Source organism: Octopus bimaculoides, chromosome 23 (assembly GCF_001194135.2).
Source record: "Octopus bimaculoides isolate UCB-OBI-ISO-001 chromosome 23, ASM119413v2, whole genome shotgun sequence".
In the NCBI taxonomy this organism is placed as follows: domain Eukaryota; kingdom Metazoa; phylum Mollusca; class Cephalopoda; order Octopoda; family Octopodidae; genus Octopus; species Octopus bimaculoides.
Window position 1 is genome coordinate 34,007,182 of NC_069003.1, and position 7,307 is coordinate 34,014,488.

Genomic DNA, 7,307 nt, shown 5'->3' on the forward strand with positions numbered 1-7,307 from the left:
ATATATATATATATATATATATATACACATGTATATGTATGTATGTACGTACGTATGCATGTATATATGTATGTATGTGTGTTTGTGTGTGCATGCTTGCATGCATGTATGCATTATATGTATATATACATTATACACACACACACACACATATATATATATATATAACACTCACACACACGTCTATATATAAACGTACACACACACACACACATTCGTACGTATGTATATCCGAATGAAGCTCCGACTGAGAGACGGTAATACTCTTGTTAAAAGTCAAGAAGAGAGAGACAGAGAGGTGGGAGGGAGAGAGAGAGAGAGAGAGCAGAGTAATACAGAAAGGGCGAACAGAGAGGAGAGAGCGCGAGACAGAGACAGACAGAACAAAGGCAGAAAGAAAGAGAGTGAGAGTAAGACAGAGAGTGATAGTGTGAGCCAGAAGCACCTTGTCCTACCGTTCGTTGGACATTGATGTTTTTTCTTCAGTGCTATGTAATTTTAGTCCCGTTTAAGAAGAAGAGGAAAAAAGATGACAAAATAATTTACAAACACCCATAGCATATATGTAAATATACGCACACGTCTATATATAAATATATATTTATATATATATATATGTATATATATACACACACACACATGCATATGTCTACGTAGACCTAATATCTTCTTGCATCGTTGCATATATCTAAAATATTCAAATGGCTAATCGAACACGTAATACATCTGTTTAGGTTTCCAATTATATAAACCTGACAGATATTTTAAAGAAATCCTTCTTCATAACTATTTATTTTTTATCATTTATTATTATTATTATTTTTTCCCTCTTTTTCAATTCCTGACATATCATTTTTTTCTTGCCATCACTACACATACACATTTATACATACATCCACACACACACACACACATATATATATATATACATACATTATATATATATACATACATTATATATATATATATATATATATATATATATATATATATATATATATATATATATATATGTATAGATATAGATATATATATATGTGTGTGCGTGTATATATGGCGAAGTAAGCCCGGTTGTCAACACAACCAAAACACAAAAATATATGTGATCACAGATCTTAGTCATCTACATTCATCGATCTATCGACACAACGGAATTCTATTTCAAGAGATATCAACGATTCTTGGAATAATTTAACGATACATATATTTTGATTACATCCATGTATATATATATATGTATATATATATAACTATACATACATATAAAGGTAAGTCTAATTTTAATGGTGTTTTCGTATTTAAAAACCATGTCTAGCTTCAATATATTACTACTTGTAATGTGTTCTATAAATATATATATGTTATTATCTGTGTTAAGGAGGTAAAGTATTTGTAAATGAAAAGCTCGACCTAGTTTCGATTCTTGCTCGAATCTTTTAAACGTCCTTGGTGGGGTGGAAGAGGCCGACAACTAAACAAAACATTGACGTCACAACAACGATGTTTTGGCATTTTTGTTATCTTTTATGTAATTATTCCATTCTCTGTTTCCCCCCCCCCTGGTTCTGTGTCAGTTCCGTTGATTTTTCGCTGTTTCTTCACCCTCGAGTTGTACTTGAAGCAGTAATGAACCATCGCGATCCAACGAGGACGGGCGGTGATGTTGGTGGTGGTGATGGTGATGGTGATGGTTTCTCTACGGTCGCATGTATTGTTAGAAATATCAGCTAACTGTCTCCTCGAATCACACCCTACCGTAGGACATATTGGATTGAAACACTGAATATAAAACGGAATGGTCTCGGTTGGAATGTCTTTTGATCATTGTTTTACTGAATCAGGACTGAGATAAGGGTAATCAACAGCTGTTTGGTGCCGATTTATCGAAAACGGTTGCTCAAAATACAATCGATCGAAAATATTTGCTCGAAAAAAAAAATAGTAATAATAATAATTGATCGAAGTAATAGATACTCGAATTGACAATTAATCGAATATTCGAAATACGGCGAACAGTTTGAAGTGAAAGGGTTTTAACGTTACATTTTATAGGAATAAAGTGTTTTTAATAAAATGTTATTCAAAGTATAATTTCGTGCTATGGACACATACACACACACACACAGTGTGTGTATTGTGTGATGTTTATGTTTACAGTCTAAAACACCGGTTTTTACACTAACTGTCAAAACCACACACACACACATAAACTACTATATTTTTTGAATGAAACGCGGCTATATTCTAATATTCTACCTCGATCAGTTGTTTTGTTTTAAGTCTGGTACATATTCTATAGTTCACTTTTGCTGCACTACTAAGTTATAGTGACATAAACAAACCAACAGCAGTCGACAAGCAATGTGGGGGGCAGACACAGACACAAACATACATAAATACGCATACGTGCATATCATCATCATCAACATCATTATCATTTAACATTCATCCATTTTCCATGCTGGCATGGGTTGGACGGTTTGACAGGAACTGGTAATCCAGCATTTATCTGTTTTGGTATGGTTTTTAAAGCCGAATGCCCTTACTAACGCCAACCACCTTACAGAGTGTAGTGGGTGCTTTGTACATGGTACCAGCATGGGTCCTTTTCATATATCACCAGCAGAAGATTTTTGCACATGACACCGGCACAGGTGATTTTTGCAGTACACTCTGTAAGGTGGTTGGTGTAAGTAAGGGCATTCGGCTTTAGAAACTATACCAAAACAGATAAATGGTGCCTGATGCAGCTAGCTGGCTTGCCAGTTCCTGTCAAACCGTCCAACCCATGCCAGCACGGAAAATGGATGGATGTTAAATGGTAATGATGTTGATGATGATGATATGCATGTGTGCGTGTGTATGTGTGTTTGGATGCTTTTTGTGTGGCGGCACCAGCATGGGTGTTTCTCTACATAGCACCAACACGGGTATATTTTGGCGTCTTTTAGTTTCTTATTTCTTTATTGCCCACAAGGGGCTAAACATAGAGGGGACAAACAAGGACAGACAATGGGATTAAGTCGATTACATCAACCCCAGTGCGTGACTGGTACTTAATTTATCAACCCCGAAAGGATGAAAGGCAAAGTCAATTTTGGTAGAATTTGAACTCAGAACCTCAAGGTAGACAAAATGCTGCTAAGCATTTTGCCCAGCATGCTAACGATTCTGCTAGCTTGCTGCCTTTGTTATTATTACAATTAAGGTAAGGTGGGGCATTGGCAGAGTCATTAGCATGCCGGACAAACTGCTTAGTGGTATTTTGCCTGTCACTACATTCTGAGTTCAAATTCTGCCAAGGTCAACTTTACTTTTTATCCTTCCAGGGTTGATAAATTAAGTACCAGTTGGGTACTGGGGATCAATGTAATCAACTATCCCCCTCCCCCAAATTTCAGGCCTTGTGCCAATAACGGAAAGGCTTATTACAATCAAGGTAACGAACTGGCAAAATCGCTATGGCGCTGGGAAAAAATGCTTAGCACCATTTCTTCCATTTCTTCTCAGTTCAAATTTTGCTGGGGCCAACTTTGCTTTTCGTCCTTTCAGGGCCAATAAAATAAGTACCAGTGTTCCACCTGGCTTCACGTAATCGACTTTCCCCCCTCCCCTCGAATCACTGGCCTCTGGCCAACGTCTGAGACCATTATTTGTATTATCAAAACAATGAGTTGGCAGACAAAATGCTTAGCAGAATTTCTTCCAGCTCTTTATGTCGAATCTAAATGCCACCAAGGTGAACTTTACCTTTCAAACACCCAGGGTCAAAGTAATTGATTTACTCCTTCCCCAAAAATTGCTGGCTTTGTGCCAAAATTTGAAACCATTATCATTATTATTTTTATTATTATTATTACTAATTTATTGAATAGCTTCATTTGATTCCAATACCATTTGTCACCAATTTAATGGAAATAATTATAGTTTGTCTGTATAAAAAAGTTTGGAAACTTGTGTGAAATTCTTCCTTTTATTTATTATTTATTTTGCATACTCAGTATTGTCTGACAGTGGAAGATTACTGGCAGTGGTAAATGTGACTCACTATCTTCCTATATGTGGAGGCATGTGGTTTAGAGGTGAGTGTGTTCCACTGATGATTGTAAGGTTGTGGTTTCAATTCCAGAATAGAGCAGAACATTGTGTTCTTAAGCAAAATATTTTGTTTCATATTATCCTTGTCCACTCTGCTGGTAAAAATGAGTAATCTTGTGATGTGAGTGGAATATATACACCACAAAATCCAGAAAATGGATCCACAGGATCTGGAAAAGGGCCTTATCAATGTATGGCTCAGGCTTTATGAACCTATAACTCTGTCTGGAGCAAAGTGGGGCTGGACTTAGGTTCTTGGGGATGGAACGCAAATCTTTAATTCATGCACTACAAATGGTAAGAAATATCTGGGATTATAAAAGTCTGCAACACCTTCTTAAGATTTAAAGGATGATGACCAAAATAAGATGCTTCCTTTCACAGACTTGCTAATGAGTAGGGGACCAGTCAAAAGTAATTCTAAATCAAAAAGGAGAAAGGGGACTACATACATACATATATACATTTATATATATACATGTGTGTGTGTTTGTGTGAGCATATATATGCATACATGTATAAGGGGGTTTCTTATCATTTTGCTTTACCAAATCCACCCACATGGCCTTTCATTGGCCCCAGTCTATCGCAGAAGACACTCGCCAAAGGTGCTTTGCTGTGGGACTGAACCCATAACCATGTAGTTGGGAAGCTAACTTTACAATCACAGAGATATGTCAGTACATATGTAGTATGTGTCTATCTATCTGTCTATCTATCCATCCATCCATCTATCTATCTATCTATCTATCTATCTATCTATCTTCCTCGCAATTTTGTTATATTTAAAATTAATTGACAGAAACACAAAGCATCTCAGAATAAATACAGTAACAAAAGGGTTAAGTATTATGGAAGTATAAGAAATTAATTAAACATAGATTTTAACGAGAAAATCTTGTATGGACCCCCCCAAGGCTCATATGGATCCCCCAAGGGTCAAATGGATCTCAGGTGAAAACCCCTGATCTAAGCAAAAACAGGGCTGTTTCTCTGATTCTGTGGCATACATATCATGCCTGGATGGGGGGACATCTTCCTGTTGCAGTCTTCCTTGCTTTAGACAGTTGAGTGGATTGGAGCAACATAGAATGAAGTGTTTTGCTCAAGAACATAATGCATCACCTGGTCCAGGAATTGAAATCACAGTCTTATGATCATGAGACAAACATCCTGACCACCAAGCCACCACACACAAATACACACACACATACAACCACATATATAAAATATAAAGAAAGGGAAGGGGTATAAAATTACTGTTACTTATTTCACCAGTTGATATCCATATCAGACTAGACATTATGCCCCTATATATATTTATTTTTCTTTATTGCCCACCAGGGGCTAAACATAGAGGGGATAAACAAAGACAGACGAAGGGATTAAGTCGATTACATCGACCCCCAGTGAGAAAATAGTACTTATTTAATCAACCCCGAAAGGATGAAAGGCAAAATCAACCTTGGCGGAATTTGAACTCAGAACGTTGCGGCAGATGAAATACCTCTTAGCATTTCGCCCGGTGTGCTACCAATTCTGTCAGCTCGCTTCCCCCCCCCCTCACCTACACACACACACATTAATATATTATACACACACACTGGTTGTTTCATGCTGCTCTCCCCTCTCCTGTTTCGCGACCACGGCGTGATATGTGCAAATGATCGATGGATCATTTGCACATGTTCGATAGATCCAGACCCGCCTTTTTAAGTTACACAGAAATACAAAGAATATTATAACGTATTCTCGTTTGAAATTATCGTTTTATTTACACATCTTGAACGATGCCACGTCCTCAACTACCTCCGTTTATTAAAGATTGGCAGGTAAACGTAAGCAATACAAAACCTCACTGAACAAATGTACAGGTGGGTGAGTGGCTGGTTGGCTGATGGTGTGACTGGACGATTGTAAGCGGATAGTGTTACATGAGAAAGATATAAGAAGCACGCGAAGATTAACAAGCATGCCGCCAAATAGCGATGTTGTCGTTTAGCCCCAGGTTAATCTTAATTGAGTAAGTCGACTTATGATAAAAGAAACCGTGCAGATAAATCTGAGACCTCGTTATCGTGCCTGACCTTCTCTAAGACGGCACGATACGGCATGGTTTTGAGCTATTACTAGCAGGATGTGCGACCATATATAGGCTCAGTCGCTGGCTCGGTAAACATTAATGGTAAGCGGTGACATTATGTGTGCGTTTGCATTTGTACACACACACACACTCTAAAGGAGAATTTGAACAGTTATAGCTTTGTATTATCCAGCAGTATATTACTGGTTATAGCATATGACTGGCCAGTTATATGCCAAAACCAGGAATATACTATTGAACAATGTCTATCTATCTATCTATCTATCTATCTATCTACCTATCTATCTATCTACCTATCTATCTATCTACCTACCTACCTATCTATCTATCTATCTATCTATCAATGTGTGTGTATGCGTGCGCGTGTATAGTCTCGAGTTCTCGCATCATAGATGGGTCGGTCTCTTCCCTGAGTTTCTCTGCCTTAGGGTGCTCTGATCCCTCTGCGGGTCTCAAGTTATTTTTACTCACATCCTTGTATATCACTTTGGAATCTACTCCGATTTCTCCCACCTCCAGACACCTGTTAATAAAATAGTCTTCTTTACAAGCAAGTTTTCTCTGTTCTTTGCTCATACCCAAACCAGCAGCGGTCCCACTGTGTCAATATCTCTTCCATGTTGAGGAACTTAGCTCTCCTCGGTAGATGGTGTCTCCAATCGACTCGGCATACTTACACAAGGGTGATTCAACTGACTTCGTTTCATAACTTCCAGAAAAATGAATATTTTTTTATGAAATTTTCTATATATACTTTTCAGATGGTGTAGATGACTATTATATCGGAATTTAATAATAATAATGATAATAAAAATAAATTGCGGGTGCACACATACACACATATTGACACACGTCGTATGAATTTTTCAAAATTTCAAATTTTTGTACATATGTATGTGACGTGTGTCGTCAGTATGTATTTGCACGCGCCCAACGATTATTATCATCATTATTTACATTAAATTCCGATGTAATCAGAATCTACACCATCTGAAAGGTATTTGTAGAGAATTTTATTAAAAAAAACAAAAATAACCATTTCTTTGAAAGTTATGAGCGAAGTTGGACAGGCGGGGCACACTTGTGTAGGTATGCTTATATATAT

The 7,307-nt window shown here is 37.2% G+C and overlaps 1 protein-coding gene across 1 annotated transcript in view; it reads left to right on the forward strand.

The window, feature by feature from the left end:
- Positions 1-991: 991 nt before the first annotated feature.
- LOC106873733 (GTP-binding protein 1) overlaps positions 992-7,307 on the forward strand; it is a 27,214-nt gene continuing 20,898 nt past the window's right edge. The window contains exon 1 of the mRNA XM_014921222.2: positions 992-1,268. The gene's annotated coding sequence lies outside the window, so the exon portion shown is untranslated. The remainder of the gene's footprint in view (positions 1,269-7,307) is intronic.